Source organism: Tamandua tetradactyla, chromosome 3, assembly GCF_023851605.1.
Source record: "Tamandua tetradactyla isolate mTamTet1 chromosome 3, mTamTet1.pri, whole genome shotgun sequence".
Taxonomy (NCBI): Eukaryota; Metazoa; Chordata; class Mammalia; order Pilosa; family Myrmecophagidae; genus Tamandua; species Tamandua tetradactyla.
The window spans coordinates 190,874,021-190,893,139 of NC_135329.1; the positions used below are offsets into that span (position 1 = coordinate 190,874,021).

The following is a 19,119-nucleotide window of genomic DNA, read 5'->3' on the forward strand; positions in this document are numbered from 1 at the left end:
TATACATCATAATCAAGTGGGGTTTATACCAGGAATGCAAAGATGGTTCAACAAAAGAAGTTCAATCAATGTAATAGAGCACATTAACAAATTGAAAGGGAAAACCCACATGATAATCTTGATTGATGCTTAAAAAGCATTTGACAAAATTCAACATCCTTTTCTGATAAAAACACTTCAAAAAGTAGGAATTAGAGGTAACTTCCTCAATATGATAAAGGGTAGATATGAAAAACCCATACCCCGCATTGTATTTAATAGTGAGTGACTGAAAGCCTTCCCTCTAAGATCAGGAAAGAGACAAGGATGCCCTCTGTCACCACTGTTATTCAACATTGTTCTAGAAGTTCTAGCTAGAGCAATCAGATAGGAAAAAGAAATAAAAGCCATCCAAATTGGAAAGGAAGATGTAAAAATGTCATTATTTGCAGATAACATGATACTACACTTGGAAAATCCTGAGAAATCTGTGATAAACTTCTTGAACTAATAAACAAATTCAACAAGATGGCAGGATACAAGATTAATGTGAAAAAACTAGTTATGTTTCTGTACACAAGCAATGACCTAACTGAGAAGTCAATCAAGGAAAAAAATTCCATTCAAAATAACAACTGAAATAATCAAATATCTAGGAATAAACTTAACTAGTTCTCTCATGCCCATTTATTGAAAAGACTATTTTGTCCCAGTTCAGTGGATTTGAGAGAACTGGATATCAATACCCAAAAGAATGAAAGAGGACTCTTACCTTATACCCTACACAAAAATTAACTCAAAGTGGATCAAAGACCCAAATATAAAAACCAGTACCATAAAACTCCTAGAAGAAAATATTGGAAACATCTTCAAAACCTAGTAATAGAAGGTAGCTTCCTAAACTTTACACCCAAGCACAGCAATGAAAGAAAAATAGATAAATGGGAACTCCTCAAAATCAAATGTTTCTGTGTGTCAAAGGACTTTGTCAAAAAGGTGAAGAGGCAGCCAACTCAATGGAGAAAATATTTGGAAATCATGTATTGGATAAAGATTTGATATCTTGTATACATCAAGAAATCATACAACTCAATAAGGAAAGAGCAAACAACCCAATTATAAAATGGACAAAAGAGATGAATAGGCATTTTTCCAAAGAGCAAATACAGATGGCTAAAAAGCACATGAAGAGATGCTTATTTTCATTAGCTATAAGGGAATTGCAGATCAAGACTACAATTAGATACCACTGTACACCTAGAAGAATGGCTGCTATTAAACAAACTGCAAATGTTGGAGAGGTTGTGGAGAAATTGAGACACTTATGCCATGCTGGTGGAATGTATAATGGTACACTCACTTTGGAAGACAGTCTGGTGATTCCTTAGAAAACTACATATCAAGTTGCTCTAGGAGCCAGTAATACCACTACTCAATATATACCTAGAACAGCTGAAATCAGTGACACAAACAGACATTTCTACACCAATGTTCATAGCAGCTTTATCTGCAATCACCAAAAGATAGAAACAATCCAAGTGCCCATCAACAGACAAGTGGATAAACACATGTGGTATATACTTACAATGGAATATTATGCAGTAGTAAAATGAAATGATGTCCTGAAGCACATTACAAGATGAATAAACCTGGAGGACATAATGCAGAGAGAAATAAGCCAGACATAAAAGGATAAATACTGTATGATTTTGCTTTTATGACCATGGAAAAAGCAAACTCAGAGGCTTATAATACACAATATAGGGGACCTAGCATCGAAAAGCTAGAGAAATGAAAGCTTGAGATCTAATGAACTGTTAGCTACTGATGTTGAATTTAAATGTAATGGAGTGGATAGAACTGAAGGAAGTTCATAAGTGAGTCTACATGATTGAAAGGGGTTGTATAGAGCCATGTATCTCACCAATTAGCACTACAAATATAAATAAGTTTTTTCATGAACTACTTCAAAGGTATGAATCTTCAAAGAGTTTATAATATTGGAATATAGGGGGAATATAGGGGGAAAATATGGGCTATGTTTAATGGGAAGACTTCAACAGTACCACAGCAATACCGGGGTAAACAATGTGGGGGGAAGGACAAGAGTTAAGGGGAGGTTTGGATTTTCTATTTGGTGAGGATGTGTTCATTAGTTATTTTTCTCTTGGAGCTATGAAAATTGTCTAAAATTGAGAGTGTTGATGATTATACCACTAATTGAGAGTAATGTGAGACATGGACTGTTGACTTTGCACATTATACATAATGCCCAATGGATGGAGGTGGCTGAAGGATACACTGACTGAGAAGTAGACTGTGGTGTATGCATATGCTCAAGTATTGTGCTGCTACAGAAAGGTACAAAATTGTGAGGCATGTAACAATGTGAATGAGCCTGGGGGACACTGTGATCCAAAATAAACTGGAAACAAAAGAGCAAATGTTGTGTGGTCATTTAGAAAATACTTATAAGAAAATTGGGGCCTAGATTGTGAGCTCTAATAGCAATCACATTTAGTCCAGAGTGGTAATTGTTATTTCTAGATTTTGAGAGGCTGAGCTATATATGTATAACCTGATATTTCCCTTGAAATTTAGGTACATGGGTGACACCTAAGACTCAGAGGAAGAGTTCTACAGTTCTGAAGGTCAGCATTGCCACAGGCAATAACTGTTAAAGAAACTGAAAAAGAGATTAGGTTTATTAGAGAAAAAGAATGAAGCTGATCAAGTTGGGACTAAGGTAAATTGGATTACAGGGGTAAGGAAAACATTATCTGTATTTTAAAACTTCACCTACTCTATGAGACCAAATGAAGAGAGGTTTATTTTGTCCTAAATCAAAATTTTCTGTAGCACATAATCTAACTCAACCTGTCTGGATAGATCGTTTAAACAGCCCAAATACAGGGAGCCCAGAATGGGAATAAGGGCTGGTAATTCTGTAAAGCTTAATGTAATGCCTGGATGCATCCCAGAGTATGTTGAGCAGATAATTTAAAAATATTGGCAAAATCCCTTGAGGAATGGGAGAAAAAATATGGAACTATTAAACTTTCACCTGAGAAACCCCTGATACTGTCTCAAATATTAGGGACTCCCAAGTCAATAGGCCAAACCCTTATCTTGAGGCTTGCTCTTGTGAAGCTTATTCATGTAGCAGAGAACCTAAGCCTACCCTTTAGTTATGCCTAAGAGTTCCTTCCTGTGGACCTCTTTTATTGCTCAGCTGTGCTTTCTCTCTCTCTCTGTCTAAGCCCAACTTTGTGAGTGAAATAATTGCCCTCCCCGCTACATGGGATATCCCATCTAAGGGTGAAAGTCTCCCTGACAATGTGGGATATAACTCCTAGGGATGAGGCTGGCCCTGGCTCCATGGGATTGACAATGCCTTCCTGACCAAAAGGGGGAAAACAGTAGTAACTAATAAGGCATCAGTGGCCAAGAGAGTTCAAATAGAGACAAGTGGCTACTCTGGAGACTACTTTTATGCAAGATTTAGCTACATATTGCTACTTATCATAGTTTGCCAAACCCCAACCAGAACCATTCCTGCCAACCCTAAAGAACATCTGAGATTCTGCAAATGTTCCATGCACTATGATTACTTTCCAGAAGCCTGCAACCTCCAGATGGCTTCTGTTCTAGTTTGCTAGCTGCCGGAATGCAGCACAGCAGAGACAGATTGGCTTTTAATAAAAGGGGATTTATTTCATTAGTTCCTCAGAGGAAAGGTAGCTAACTTTCAACTGAGGTTCTTTCTTATGTGGAAAGGCACAGGGTGATCTCTGCTGGCCTTCTCTTCAGGCCTGTGGGTTCCAACAACTTTCCCTGGGGTGATTTCTTTCTGCATCTCCAAAGGCCTGGGCTGAGCTGCAAGTGCTGAGATGAGGTTTGCTGAGCTGCTTGGGCTGTGCTATGTTGAGCTCTCTCATTTAAGCACCAGCCAATTAAGTCAAACATCATTCATTGCAGCAGGCATGCCTCTTAGCCAACTGCAGATGTAATGAGCAACAGATGAGGTTCACGTACCATTGGATCATGTCCAGAGCAACAGAACTAGGCATGTTCACCTGGCCAAGTTGACAAATGAATTTAACTACCACAGCTTCCTAGGCCACATAAAGTCCTGAAACCCAGAGGGGCCAGCCTCTCCAGAAAATCAACTAGTTCCATCCCTCTATCCCATATTATTGCCAGCCCTTTCCAACCAATGAAAAAGTTAGAATGGGCATAGCCCAAATACCACTAAAGTTTGAGAAAGATCATAGGAGAAGTTACAGTTATAACAAAGAAGATAGGATTTAACAAATGAGTATAACTGCTGAATCATTATATTATTTCTTTTGGTTTCCAGTGTCTTGGAGCAGCTAGAAGTAAAAACTTAAAATTGTGGAGTCGTAACCCATACCAAACTCTGAAATCTGTTCTACAACTAATTATTGCAGTGTGCTTTAAAATTTATTGCTTTTTTGTATGTATGTTATTTTTTACAACAAAAAAAACTGACACTTGAAGTGTAATTAACCACCTTCACTGGTGTTTTCAAACACATAGCCACATACCCATAGGCATGTTGTGTATATTCTGCACTAACTTGACATTTCTTTCCAGCAATTTGACAACTTATTTCAATTATAATGTCAAAACTGTTGTACTAGTAATTGGTAAATAAACATCTCTGTCATATGAAGTGAATGAGGGCTTTTTTCTTTTAAAGAGGGTTTTTATGTTATTGAAGTTTAGAAGCACAAAGCTGCACCCGTTGTAAATGGAAGTTCTGCCTACAGGATTTGTTAGGCGGGAAAGGGAAGTAAGAGTGAGAAAAAACAGTGGTGCAAGCGTGATGAGGACAGCAAAGGCACAAATGTCCCTCCAAGACACTGAAGACCAGGATGGCCTTGTGAGATAGAGCTAGGTTTCAACCTCATCTGACTTTTGCAGATCAACAGCAAATGAAAAGTGGACCTGTAAGTGAAACCGGGACTAACGTAGGACAAAAGATATGGACTGAGGCTAGTAGTGAAGACATCATCAAAGATCTGCAAGCAGATGATCTCTAGCAGTGTCTTTCTTTTAAAGAGTTATCCCTGCTCTTTCCCCTTCAGGAAACTGTTTATCTCCTGATATGATAAATTTCAATTATCGTTAGTGAAAATAAAGTTGTATTTTAATCCAAGTTCATGGACTCTCTGAATTCTATGCAATTAACCCACAGTCAGAACACTTGGTCTAGAAGATTTGATGCAATATTAAACCTGATAAACTTTCTTTTTTTTTTTAAACTTTTTTTATTAATTAAAAAAATTAACAAACAAAACATTAAGATATCATTCCATTCTACATATACAATCAGTAATTCTTAATATCATCACATAGTTGCATATTCATCATTTCTTAGTACATTTGCATCAATTCAGAAAAAGAAACAAAAAGACAACAGAAAAAGAAATAAAATGATAATAGAAAAAAAAGACTATACATACCATACTCCTTACCCCTCGCTTTTATTTACCACTATTTCAAACTGAACTTATTTTAACATTTGTTCCCCCTATTATTTATTTTTATTCCATATGTTCTACTCTTCTGTTGGTATAGTACCTAAAGGGAGCATCAGACATAAGGTTTTCACATTCACAGAGTCTCATTGTGAAAGCTATATCATTGTTCAATCATCATCAAGAAACATGGCTACTGGAACACAGCTCTACATTTTCAGGCAATTCCCTCCAGCCTCTCCACTACATCTTGAACAACAAGGTGATATCTACTTAATGCGTAAGAATAACCTCTAGGATAACCTCTCGACTCTGTTTGGAATCTCTCAGCCATTGACACTTTGTCTCATTTTACTCTTCCCCCTTTTGGTCAAGAAGTTTCTCTCAATCCCTTGATGTTAATTCTCAGCTCATTTTAGGGTTTTTCTCAGTCCCTTGATGCTGAGTCTCAGCTCATTCCAGGATCTCTGTCCCACATTGCCAGGAAGGTCCACACCCCTGGGAGTCACGTTCCATGCAGAGAGGGGGAGGGTGGTGAGACCGTTCATTGTGTCAGCTGGAGAGAGGGGCCATATCCGAGCAGCAAAAGAGGCTCTCTTGGGGGTGACTCTTAGGCCTAAATTTTAAGTAGACTTGACCTATCCCTTGCGGGGCCAAGTTTCACGTGAACAAACCCCAAGACTGGGGGCTCAGCCTATAGCTTTGATTGTCCACACTGCTTGTGAGAATATCAAGAATTCAACTTGGGGAAGTTGAATTTCTCCCCACTCTCACCATTCCCCGAAGGGGGCTTGCAAATACTTTTCCAGTCACTGATCAAATCATTCTGGGATTCATCAGGGGATCACTCTGGACAAACCAACAAAATCGCATGTGCTACCTGAGATTCCAAGTACTTAAGACATTCAATCAAACTATCTACATGAGTTATATTAGGAAATGCTCTAGTCAAAATCTAAATTTTGTAACAAATAAACGTTTTTTGCTTTAGTCTCACACAGAAGGTGACCTTTTAAAGTATTAATTATCATCTATTTTCAGCACCCTGCAATAATGACATTCCTTTGTTCTTCCTCATGCCAAAACATTTTTAAAATTTGTACATTGTACATTTCACCATTATTATACACTCTAGGCATTCCTAGATTATACCATCTTGATCTTTAATATCTATCTTTCTTTCTGATTTCATTTATGTCCCCAGCCCTCCTCCCTCTATCATTCTCACATGCAGCTTCATTCAGTGTTTTACATAATTACATTATAGTTAGGTAGTATTGTGCTGTTCATTTCTGAGTTTTTGTATCCAGTCTTGTTGCACAGTCTGTATCCCTTCAGCTCCAATTACCCAACATCTTACCCTATTTCTATCTCCTGATGGTCTCTGTTACCAACGACATATTCCAAGTTTATTCACTAATGTCAGTTCATATCAGTGAGACCATACAGTATTTGTCCTTTAGTTTTTGGTTAGTCTCACTCAGCATAATGTTCTCAAGGTCCATCCATGTTGTTACATACTTCATAAGTTTATTCTGTCTTAGAGCTGCATAATATTCCATCGTATGTATATACCACAGTTTGTTTAGCCACTCGTCTGTTGATGGACATTTTGGCTGTTTCTATCTCCTTGCAATTGTAAATAATGCTGCTATAAACATTGGTGAGCAAATGTCCATTTGTGTCTTTGCCCTTAAGTCCTCTGAGTAGATACCTAGCAATGGTATTGCTGGGTCATATGGCAATTCTATATTCAGCTTTTTGAGGAACTGCCAAACTGCCTTCCACAGTGGTTGCACCATTTGACATTCCCACCAACAGTGAATAAGTGTGCCTCCTTCTCCACATCCTCTCCAGCACCTGTCATTTCCTGTTTTGTTGATAATGGCCATTCTGGTGGGTGTGAGATGATATCTCATTGTGGTTTTGATTTGCATTTCTCTAATGGCCAGGGACATTGAGCATCTCTTCATGTGCCTTTTGGCCATTTGTATTTCCTCTTCTGAGAAGTGTCTGTTCAAGCCTTTTTCCCATTTTGTAATTGGATTGGCTGTCTTTTTGTTGTTGAGTTGAAAAATCTCTTTATAAATTCTGTATACTAGACCTTTATCTGATATGTCGTTTCCAAATATTGTCTCCTATTATGTAGGCTGTCTTTTTACCTTCTTGATGAAGTTCTTTGATGCACAAAAGTGTTTAATTTTGAGGAGCTCCCATTTATTTCTTTTTTTCTTCAGTGCTCTTGCTTTAGGTGTAATGTCCATAAAATCGCCTCCAATTATAAGATTCATAAGATATCTCCCTACATTTTCCTCTGTTTTATGGTCTTAGGCCTAATGTTTAGATCTTTGATCCATTTTGAGTTAACTTTTGTATAGGGTGTGAGATACGGGTCCTCTTTCATCCTTCTGCATATGGATATTCAGTTCTCTAGGCACCACTTATTGAAGAGACTGTTTTGTCCCAAGTGAGTTGGCTTGACTGCCTTATCAAAGATCAAATGTCCATAGATGAGAGGGTCTATATCTGAGCACTCTATTCGATTCATTGGTCAATATATCTATCTTTATGCCAGTACCATGCTGTTTTGACCACTATGGCTTCATAATATGCCTTAAAGCCTGGCAGTGTGAGACCTCCAGCTTCATTTTTTTTCCTCAAGATACTTTTAGCAATTCGGGGCACACTGACCCTCCAGATAAATTTGCTTATTGGTTTTTCTATTTCTGAAAAGTATGTTGTTGGGATTCTGATTGGTATTGTGTTGAATCTGTAAAGCAATTTAGGTAGAATTGACATCTTAACTATATTTAGTCTTCCAATCCATGAACATGGTATGCCCTTCCATCTATTTAGGTCTTCTGTGATTTCTTTTAACAGTTTCTTGTAGTTTTCTTTATATAGGTCTTTTGTCTCTTTAGTTAAATTTATTCCTAAGTATTTTTTTCTTTTAGTTGCAATTGTAAATGGAATTCATTTCTTGATTTCCCCCTCAGCTTGTTGATTATTAGTGTATAGAAACACTACAGATTTTTGAATGTTGATCTTGTAACCTGCTACTTTGCTATACTCATTTATTAGCTCTAGTAGTTTTGCTGTGGATTTTTCAGGGTTTTCTACATATAGTATCATATCGTCTGCAAACAGGGATAATTTTACTTCTTCCTTTCCAATTTTGATGCCTTGTATTTCTTTTTCTTGTCTAATTGCTCTGGCTAGAACTTCCAACACAATGTTGAATAACAGTGGTGATAGTGGACATCCTTGTCTTGTTCCTGATCTTAGGGGGAAAGTTTTCAATTTTTCCCCATTGAGGATGATATTAGCTGTGGGTTTTTCATATATTCCCTCTATCGTTTTAAGGAAGTTCCCTTGTATTCCTATCATTTGAAGTGTTTTCAACAAGAAAGGATGTTGAATCTTGTCAAATGCCTTCTCTGCATCAATTGAGATGATCAGGTGATTTTTCTGCTTTGATTTGCTGATATGTTGTATTACATTAATTGATTTTCTTATGTTGAATCATCCTTGCATACCTGGGATGAATCCTACTTGGTCGTGATGTATAATTCTTTTAATGTGTTGCTGGATTCGATTTGCTAGAATTTTGTTGAGGATTTTTGCATCTGTATTCATTAGAGAGATTGGTCTGTAGTTTTCTTTTTTTGTAATATCTTTGCCTGGTTTTGGTATGAGGGTGATGTTGGCTTCATAGAATGAATTAGGTAGCTTTCCCTCCACTTCAATTTTTTTGAAGAGTTTGAGCAGGGTTGGTACTAATTCTTTCTGAAATGTTTGGTAGAATTCACATGTGAAGCCGTCTGGTCCTGGACTTTTCTTTTTGGGAAGCTTTTGAATGACTAATTCAATTTCTTTACTTGTGATTGGTTTGTTGAGGTCATCTATTTCTTCTTGAGTCAAAGTTGGTTGTTCATGCCTTTCTAGGAACTTGTCCATTTCATCTACATTGTTGTATTTATTAGTGTAAAGTTGTTCATAGTATCCTGTTATTACCTCCTTCATTTCTATGAGGTCAGTGGTTATGTTTCCTCTTCCATTTCTGATCTTATTTATTTGCAGCCTTTGTCTTCTTCTTTTTGTCAATGTTGCTAAGGGCCCATCAATCTTATTGATTTTCTCATAGAACCAACTTCTGGTCTTATTGATTTTCTTTATTGTTTTCATGTTCTCAATTTCATTTGTTTCTGCTCTAATCTTTGTTATTTCTTTCCTTTTGCTTGCGTTGGGGTTAGTTTGCTGTTCTTTCTCCAGTTCTTCCAAGTGGACAGTTAATTCCCGAATTTTTTTCCTTTCTTCTTTTTTGATATCGGCATTTAGGGGAATAAATTTCCCTCTAGCACTGTCTTTGTTGCATCCCATAAGTTTTGACATGTTGTGTTTTCATTTTCATTTGCCTCAAAATATTTACTGATTTCTCTTGTAATTTCTTCCTTGACCCACTGGTTGTTTAAGAGTGTGTTGTTGAGCCTCCATGTATTTGTGAATTTTCTGGCACTCTGCCTATTATTGATTTCCAACTTCATTCCTTTATGATCCGAGAAAGTGTTGTGTATGATTTCAATCTTTTTAAATTTGTTGAGACTTGCTTTGTGACCCAGCGTATGGTCTATCTTTGAGAATGATCCATGAGCACTTGAGAAAAAGGTGTATCCTGCTGTTGGGGTGTGTAATGTCCTGTAAATGTCTGTTAAGTCTAGTTCATTTATTGTAATATTCAAATTCTCTGTTTCTTTATTGACCCTCTGTCTAGATGTTCTGTCCATTGATGAGAGTGGGTAATTGAAGTCTCCAACTATTATGGTAGATGTGTCTATTTCCCTTTTCAGTATTTGCAGTGTTTGTCTCATGTTTTTTGGGGCATTCTGGTTTGGTGCATAAATATTTATGATTGTTATGTCTTCATGTTGAATTGTTCCTTTTATTAGTACATAGTGTCCTTCTTTGTCTCTTTTAACTGTTTTACATTTGAAGTCTAATTTGTTGGATATTAGTATAGCTACTCCTGCTCTTTTCTGGTTGTTATTTGCATGAAATATCTTTTCCCAACCTTTCACTTTCAACCTATGTTTATCTTTGGGTCTAAGATATGTTTCCTGTAGACAGCATATAGAAGGATCCTGTTTTTTAATCCATTCTGCCAGTCTATGTCTTTTGATTGGGGAGTTCAGTCCATTAACATTTAGTGTTATTACTGTTTGGGTAGTACTTTCCTCTACCATTTTGCCTTTTGTATTTTATATGTCATATTTAATTTTCCTTCTTTCTACACTCTTCTCCACACCTCTCTCTTCTATCTTTTCATATCTGTCTCTAGTGCTCCCTTTAGTATTTCTTGCAGAGCTGGTCTCTTGGTCACAAATTCTCTCAGTGACTTTTTGTCTGAGAATGTTTTAATTTCTCCCTCATTTTTGAAGGACAATTTTGCTGAATATAGAAGTCTTGGTTGGCAGTTTTTCTCTTTTAGTAATTTAAATACATCATCCCACTGTCTTCTCGCCTCCATGGTTTCCGCTGACAAATCTACACATAGTCTTATTGGGTTTCCCTTGTATGTGATGGATTGCTTTTCTGTTGCTGCTTTCAAGATCCTCTCTTTCTCTTTGACCCCTGACATTCTGACTAGTAAGTGTCTTGGAGAACATCTATTTGGATCTATTCTCTTTGGGGTGCGCTGTACTTCTTGGATCTGTAATTTTAAGCCTTTTGTAAGAGTTGGGAAATTTTCAGTGATAATGTCTTCCATTAGTTTTTCTCCTCCTTTTCCCTTCTCTTCTTCTGGGACACCCACAACATGTATATTTGTGCGCTTCATATTATCATTCAATTCCCTGAGTCCCTGCTCATATTTTTCCACTCTTTTCCCTATAGTTTCTGTTTCTTTTTGGATTTCAGATGTTCCATCCTCCAGTTTACTAATCCTAATCTCTGTCTCTTGAAATCTACCATTGTAGGTTTCCTTTTTTTTTTCATCTCTCCTACTGTATCTTTCATTCCCATAAGTTCTGTGATTTGTTTTTTCAGACTTTCCATTTCTTCTTTTTGTTCATTCCTTGCCTTCTTCATGTCCTCCCTCAATTCATTGATTTGGTTTTTGATGAGGTTTTCCATTTCTGTTCATATATTCAGAATTAGTTGTTTCAGCTCCTGTATCTCATTTGAACTATTGGTTTGTTACTTTGACTGGGCCATATCTTCAATTTTCCTGGTGTGATTTGTTATTTTTTGCTGGCATCTGGACATTTAATTACCTTAATTAGTTTATTCTGGAGATTGCTTTCACTTATCTTACCTAGGGTTTTCTTACTAGATGAGTGTGTTGTGTATCTGTTCTTTGACCTTCAGTTCAGCTTTTTCTGGGCCTCTAGCTTAAGTTTCATTTAACAGAGCGTAATTTTTCAGTTCTTGTTTTCTTGTTTCTTGTCCTGCTTGTAAGGTGCCTTTTCCCTCCCCACCCTTAGGAGGATCTACATAGGTATTACAAACTCCAGCCGGGTTTTCCTGTACTAAACTGGCCTCCTATTAGGGGGAAGGAGTCACCTGCATCAGTTTTCCCTGAGGGTGAGACCCAGCAGGTTGAAAGACTTTCCTGTGAAGTCTCTGGGCTCTGTTTTTCTTTTTCTTTTTTTTTTTTTTTTGCCAGCCCCAAATTCTTTTTAATTGAAAAAATGATTAGAGAAGTTTTGGGCTTACAGAACCATAATACACAGGCTCTGTTTTTCTTATCCTGCCCACTATGTGGCGCTTGTCTGTCTGTGGGTCCCACCAGCAAAAGATATTGTGGCTCCTTTAACTTTGGAAGGCTCTCCCTGCCCGGGTCATGGTGGAGACAAAGGAGAGGTTGTAGGCTGGTTTTAATGGCTTCAAATTGCCAAGCCCTGGGGTCTGAATTCCTTGAGAGAGGGATTCCACCTAAGTTGGGCTTCACCCCTCCCCTGGGGAAGACACACGTGGGAGATAGCCCTGAAAGCAGTCTGTTTCTGCCTATTCCTGGGGCAGTTGCAGCCCAAGTAGACCCACCACTGAATCCAGAGGCAGCTGAACTTCCATAGAAACACCCACAAAAACCTGTTTCATCCCCTTTCCTCTTTTTCAGTTAGCCCAATAAGCGACCTCCGCCTTGACCAGTTTCGCCTGAGCTGGGGGCCTATTTTTAGTAGTCAGAATTTGTTTATTAAGCCACAATTGGTATTTGGTTGGACTCAGTCCCTGCTACTGTTAGAGTCTCTTTCCTTTCCCTCCAGGAAGCCGCCTGTGGGGGAGGGGTGCCCAGCGCCAGCCGCCACGGCTTGGGGATCTCAGTCTTCCGAAGACTCGCAGCTGGTCCAGCTGGTCCAGACTGGGGTACGCTGTGTGTCCGGTCACTATCGTGGCTCCGGGAGCTGTTCTGTACTGTTTCTGGTTATTTAGTAGTTGTTCTGGAGGATGAACTAAAACACGCACATTGCTAAGCCGCCATCTTGGCCCCTCCCGTCCCTGATAAGCTTTCTTATTGGCTAGTTATAGTCACAGGGTTTTTCATGGGAGATTCAACTGGAATTTAAAACCCTTCTCCTAAATTTTAATTTTTCATATGCAAAGGTGTAACTAAGCCACCTTTGATACCATGCCAGGAAACTGGCAAGATTGGTTCCAGCCATAACCTTAGTTCCCTCCATTCTCTTGAAATGTTAAACATCGGAAAAGTTGGAATTGTTTCCAACCAACTTGGTTCCTTGGCTGAGGCAGCCAAGGTCTTGAATAGCCTCTGTCTTGGGAGCTTGATTCCCTACTTCCTCTGGCAACTCCTTCAGCAGTTCATTTCCACATGTTTACATAGTTTTGCTTCAAAGGACTTCTTAAAACAGATGTTAGCTTTCCGTGAGTGAAGCCTCTGGATGCTGTTTGTCCACAGAGGGCAGATCATGCTGTTCCTGCCTTTGCATTTGGGGAAACAGAATCCACTTTCACAGATGTCAGTTTTTCCATTGGAATTCTTGGTGTGAGTGGATATAGGTATAAGCGCATGACCACCTAATTCTTTTCAGTCTTCCTAAGAATCTTTCTTTGAGTAAATTCCCTCTACATATCTAAATGAACAATTTCTAATAGTCCAAACACTGTTTTACTTATTTACTCATGGTTATAAGGAAATTTCTCTTATTAGCTAAATATCGTCCTTGTTCATGTGAGTCAGAGGCAAAGTAAAAAACCTGAAGAATACAGGAAAATGAATTCTTGAATTATATGACCATGCAAAGTTATTTTTAAGAAATTAAGGAATTTAGAACATTTAACAAATTCAGTAGTTACTATAAATGCATATTGAAAAACAAACCATTTTACCACAATATATACCTTCCATGTATGTTGGACACTGTTATTGGCGAACTAAGAGAACCGGTATATTTTCCTGTAACTTGGACTGTAAGCCAGTGTTCTTTATCGTGAATGTGGGTGTTATTTAATGTACCATTCATCTGGCAGTGCCTGTCTTGGTGTCTTTGTGCCCTGACTTATATGGTGTTTGCACTCAAAGAGGCCACATCTCTTGTTGTTCAATGCTGCAGGTGGCCAATGAGGTGAGGCTTGCCAGCATCATGCTGGTAAATGCTTAATAACCGGCTCTCCAGGGGAAATCAAAGAGCCTGGATTTGTAGCATTTGCCAGTTTTTGTAGTGCAAATCCTCCCACTATGAGCGATTTCAAACTACCAAAATGACTTCACTGGACAGGATTGGGATGAGATGAGCACAAGTGGCTCTTACAAGCCAATTCAAGCCAGCTCCAGCTCCTCACTGCCCGACTCACTAGATCCTGTGGCTGTGGATTGTAATTTTCTGCATCTAGGGTTTTTTTGGTTTTTTTTTTTTTTAACATTTTCTGTTCACACTCAGTCCATACTGCAATATCAGGGATAGCGTGAGAAGAAATTCCTTTAAAAACTGAAAACTCTCTCCCTCTGATACTCTCTCTTAAAGCTAATGTTTAGCCCTGTGGATTTGGTAACAGTCAGCATTAAAGAGCCTCATTACAGGCAATTTTTATGTTCTGATTTCACATTGTTCATTGCTACTGATGTCACCTACTGCATGGCTCCAGAAGCTAAATGTGACATCTGTTAGAGATTCGAATCTCACACCTATGTCGATCCAAGTCTGACACCAGCCTTTTGCAGGCCACACATGTTCCACTTAAGGAGGGAAGTTGTAAAATATTTCTTTTGATGAGGCAGGACCCATGGCTCTTTTCTAGTATTCATGAAAATACTATATAAAATATTCTTTAAGCAGGAAAACATCATCTTTAAAATATTTTTAGCATGTTAGAATCCTACTGGTTGAAATCAGGATGCTTTGGGTGTACAGCACTCCCCCAATCTACCAATTCTTTCAAAAGAGAAGTGGTATTGAGATAGCACAAATCTTCATTGGTTCTTTTTTTTTCTTTTTTATATGCTATATGGCAGGGTCACATTGCATTATTTTTCCATGTGAGTAACCTGTTATTGCAGCAGCACTTGCTGAATTTTTGTTTGTTTTTTTTTGCTTGTTTATTTGTTTTATGGGGGAGTTCATGGACCAGGACTCAAACCCAGGTCTCCTGCATGGCAAGGAGACCAATTCTACCACTGCACTACCATTGCACCCTCCTTCATTGGTTCTAAACGCACATGCCATACTTTCCTATATGTTCAGAAACTTCCTATTCTGAACTATAAAAAGAGTACTGAGTAATGGCTTTGGGATCCAACTCCTTTTACCCTTTCTTTGAAAATTTGGACTGTCAGGGGCTATGGATTAAATTGCCCAGTCATCTTCTTTTTATTCTCACCAACAAAACCTTGACCTCGACCTTGAGATACAATTGTATATAGAAATACAATTTACATACCATACAATTCACTCATATAAAGTGTGCAATTCAATGGTTTTTAATATTCACAGAGTTGTACAACTATCACTATCATCAATTTTACAGTATTTTTATCCCCTCAAAAGAAATCCTGTACCCAATAGCAAGGACCTCCCCATTCCCTCCTTCCCTTATCCCCTGAAACCACTAATCTACTTTCTGTCTCTATGGATTTGCCTAATCTGGATATTTCACATAAATAGATTCATTCATTATATGGTCTTTTTTGTCTGGTTTCTTTCATTTAACATAATGTTTTCAAGGTTCATTCAAGTTTTACCATCACACAATACTTCTTTTTTATTGACAAATAATATTCCATTGCATGGATATACTCTTTCATTTATTCATTCATAAATTGATGGATATTTAGGTCATTCCTACTTCTTAGCTATTATGACTAATGCTACTAGGAACATTTGTGTATGAGTTTTTGTACGGAAGTATGTTTTCATTTCTCTTGGGTATCTCCTAGGAGTAGAATTGTTGATGTATGATAACTCTATGTATACCTTTCGTGGACTGCCAGACTCAAAGTGGCTGTCATTTTACATTTCTACCAGCAGTGACTACCAGCAGTAAATGAGGGTTCTGATTTCTCCATTTTCTCACCAACACTTATTATCTGTCTGATTATAGTCATCCAATGGGTATGAAGTGACATCTGTGTAACTGTGGTTTAAAAAAATTTTTTTTAATGTGGTAACATATATGTAACATAAAATTTGCCATTTGAACCATTTTTAAATGTACATTTCAGTGGCACTAAACACATTTACAATATTGTTCTAATGTTACCACCTTCCATTACCAAAATTTTTTCATCACCCAAAACAGAAACTCTACTCATTAAGCAATAGTTCTCAATTCCCCTCCTCTGGCCTATGGTAACCTATTACTTATTTTCTGCTTCTGTTCATTTACTTATCCTAGATATATCATACAAATGAGATCATATAATATTGGTCCTCTGTGTCTATCTTAGTTCACTTAAGAATAATGTTTTCAAGCTTCATCCATGTTGTAACGTAGATCAAAACCTCATTCCCTTTTAAGGTTTATTCATTCATCTGTTGATGGACACTCGGGCTGTTTCCACCTTTTGACTTAAGGAACTCTATGTCAACACTCAGGACACTTAGCACCAAGTCAACCTTATTGCCAGTTTTCCATGTATCATTAAGGTTAATAGAAATTTTTACACCATACATCGAGGATGTGTATATCCATGTCAGCCTGAAGGAGAGCCCAGGACATTGTCCTAGACCTCATGCTAGGCATTTAATGGATAATTTGAATGGGTTGCGTATTTATAAAACTTTCAGGGACTCAAATCTTAAGAGAGGTATTCACTACTACATGTAATAGAATTAAAATTCAAAGTTCTCTTTATAAGTTGGAAAACTGGATTGAAACAAACAAGATGAATGCAACCTGGAATAAATTGGAGCACATAGTTTCAAAAATTACCTATTTTTTTAAAAAAATAGGTACTAAAAAGTACAGGATATTTGAGACTTGCCTAGAGGTTTTATTTAATAGAATTATAGTTTCTAGATTTGGAGGTTGATAGTCCCATGGTACTCCGCATTATGTCCTCCATATGATCAGGAAGACCCTTACATAGGCCCTGAAATCCCCTTAATCCACCATGTAATAACTTGGCAAGAAGGGAATATTGTTAATAGGTTGGGTTTTTTGTTTGTTTGCTAATAGTTTTTTTATCATTATTTTATCATTATAGCTAGATGGCGTACCCAAAGGCCTAAGGACTCTTAAAATGACACAGAATACACACATACACACATGTACACATATGGATCATATTCATAGATACACATATATGAATTATACAGTTTCTGAAGATGCTATTTTTTCAAGATTTCTTTTTGTTCAATAATTATATGTCTGAAAGGATTTGGTGAAGAGCAGTCCTTCTCTGTATATTTTACTGGTTCACTCTTTCGATATGTATGTGTGCTTCTGTAGATATAGATTAGGGAGAAATCTCTTTTAACCCTTATACTAAAAAGGCTTTTTAAAAAGTCGGATAAGAGACTTATTGGAAATCACTAGGGATCCTCAATTTCCATTCTAAATAAAATTTTAGAAGTAGGCAGAAGATTCTTTCCATCTCAACCCAATACCACCATCATCCCTGCCTGGTATTTCTTTAAGAGGCCTGGAAGCAAGACCCAGGCATCCCCCTCTGTCTTACAACCCTCATCACCAGATTCAGGGATCTGAAGCTATGTAGGCAGTTGAAGATGCCACACTCTCAGGCAGAGGGTCCAGGCTCAGTGTGATGAGCTCTAGTATTACCCCTGATAGGGCAGCTTTGTCAACCTTTGCCTTTGAGTCCTTTGGCTTCCATTGCACCATGAATGCAGCACTTGGCAGACGTTTTCTCATGTAGAAGGGGTAACTCAGGGGTGGACAAGGGAAAGAGGGTATAGTCTTCATTTGACAAACCCTAAAACATCATGGCCATGTTTTAAATATAATATTTAAAGACATCAGAACAGCACTGATGAACTAGAGAGCATGCAAGGAAAGGCAAAAAGGAATGTGGTATACACATACACAATGGAATTTTATTTTGCCATAAGAAGGAATGAAGTTCTGAGTCATGTGGCAACATGGATAAACCTTAAGCACGTTATGCTAAGTGAAAAATGTAAGGCACATAAGGATAAATGCTGTATGATTTCACTTAAAATATCCAGGTATAGCAAAATCACAGGGACAGAAAATAGATTACAGGATGCTGTGGAGGAGGAAAAGGGGAATTGTTGCTTGGAGGGTATAAAGTGTTTGCCAATTTTGGAAATTTTTAAATAAAGGCAAACAAACAAACAACAAAGAGGACATGTAGTCTCACAGGGATCCGCATCTCTTCTTTTAGGAGCTGGGTAGGCAGCAGCAACTGCTCAGCAGCCAGCAGACCATGGAAAACTAGAGGTTCTTCTCTAAGGTGGCATCTGAGTACTGGAAATCTTTCTCCTTTCCTTTCTCCTTAAGCTATCAGAGCAAATCTTATGCTATTGACCCTAAGGGACATAACCTGGGCCCGAAAGAGAAGATGGAAGCAGCCAGAGAGGCTTGTGCAGAGGGTCAGATACTTAAGTTCTAGAACTGGAAGCTGCAGAATGGGGGCAGCCACTGAGGCCTGTGGGTGGAGGACTGTGACGCCATCATGCTCATTAGAGAGGCTGTCAAGTGCCTGGAGGTCCCAGCAGTGGCCATGCCAGGCTGCCCTTTCTACCCAGACCACTGTGGTCTTTCTGAAGCATCAATATGGATATGAATGCACTCCACTTCTGCTAACATCCTCCACTGGTTCCTTACTCCCTTCAAAATAAACTTCAAATTCTATGCTTGGCATTCAGAGTCCTTGCAATCCAGCCTTTGCTTACCTCTCTATATCCCTTCTTCTCTCTCAAAATATACCCTACACTCCAGACCTGACAAAATGTGTAATTCTCCAAATACTGAATGACAAAAAAAATCAAAATGTGAAGGCGGGGTGAGTGTTAGAGATCTGGAAACAGATGGGGAATGTCTAAGGAAAAAAATTAAAAGGTATATTCTATCCTAGAGAAGAAAAGACTGTGAAAAATATGGTAGATGTTTTCAAATATTAGAGTAGCTATCATGTTTTGCAAAACACACACAATAAGACACTTTTAGAAATTCAGAACCAGCATAGATTTTTTAAATTATT

The 19,119-nt window shown here is 37.9% G+C and overlaps 1 long non-coding RNA gene across 1 annotated transcript in view; it reads right to left on the minus strand.

Moving 5' to 3' along the window:
* Positions 1-1,564: 1,564 nt before the first annotated feature.
* LOC143676538 (uncharacterized) overlaps positions 1,565-19,119 on the minus strand; it is a 35,342-nt gene continuing 17,787 nt past the window's right edge. The window contains exon 3 of the long non-coding RNA XR_013172157.1: positions 1,565-1,628. This is a non-coding gene — a long non-coding RNA (uncharacterized LOC143676538). The remainder of the gene's footprint in view (positions 1,629-19,119) is intronic.